The sequence below is a fragment of the Chinchilla lanigera genome, unplaced genomic scaffold (assembly GCF_000276665.1).
Source record: "Chinchilla lanigera isolate Chin_1 unplaced genomic scaffold, ChiLan1.0 scaffold00172, whole genome shotgun sequence".
Lineage (NCBI taxonomy): Eukaryota > Metazoa > Chordata > Mammalia > Rodentia > Chinchillidae > Chinchilla > Chinchilla lanigera.
The window spans coordinates 674048-675058 of NW_004955573.1; positions in this window are offsets into that span (position 1 = coordinate 674048).

Sequence of the window (1011 nt, forward strand, 5' to 3'; positions counted from 1 at the left end):
GGGGTCATTGCTGTGACGATACCTGACCATGTGGTTCAGGAGTCTTTGGGAATGGCTTGTGGGAAGAGTTTGGAAAGGTTCAGAGATGCTGACTGAAAAAAGTACAGCTGGAACACCATACGCTGTATTTAATGGGCAATTCTGGTCAGAGCTCAAAAGACCAGAAGGCTGATAAAAATGTTGCTGGTTAGACTTCTGGGAAGATGGCAGAGTGGTGGGCAGCAGAGAAAGAGCCTCTCCAAGAGTTGGTGTCCAGGCACTGGAATACAGCAACATGAGGAAGAGAAGGAGGGAAGTGGGTCCCTGGGACCCAGAATGGATCAGAAGTGAGAACTGAAGCCCATGGGGAGAATGAAGAGGGAAATTTCAACAAAGAAGAGGCAGGAGACAGGTGGTGTTTTCTCCCTGAGCCTAGACTCATGCATGGGAAGGGCTGCTTCAAACTACAGATACCCAGTGAGTGCTGGCAACCCCAGAGGCCTCCACAGAGAAGCAAACAACTGGAATGGAGCAGTGGGCTGTAGTGGACTACAGTGGCTGGTGAGTTATTCCCATTGGGATTTATTGCAAGAGAGAGCAATTGCCTGGGAGCTATTTTGGAGAGAGGTTAACTGAGCTTAGGACTCAGAGTGGTCACTGACTGCATCTAGTGTCTCCCAGCTGAGTTCAACACCATAGGCTTCCAGGGACTGCTATGTGCTGGGCAGGTCTGGTTGCAGCCTTGCTGCTGGAGGCCAGCCTGAGCTTCAGTGGAAATATGGCTACAGGCTCCCTGGAATTACCCACTACCCCACTTGGAGCTACTGCTGGCTTGCTGGGATTGATTATGTGGATCTGGACTCTGTCTTTCCATGTTGTCTACCAGTGACAACAGAGACATACCTTGAAGTGGATTTTTAAAAAAAATTTTTTCTTTCTCTCTTTTTTTCTGTTTTTTGTTTTTTTCTTCCTTGTTCTTGTTTTTATGAGTGTGCACATGGTTTATAGTTCTTGGTTGTTCTGTCCTTGTTT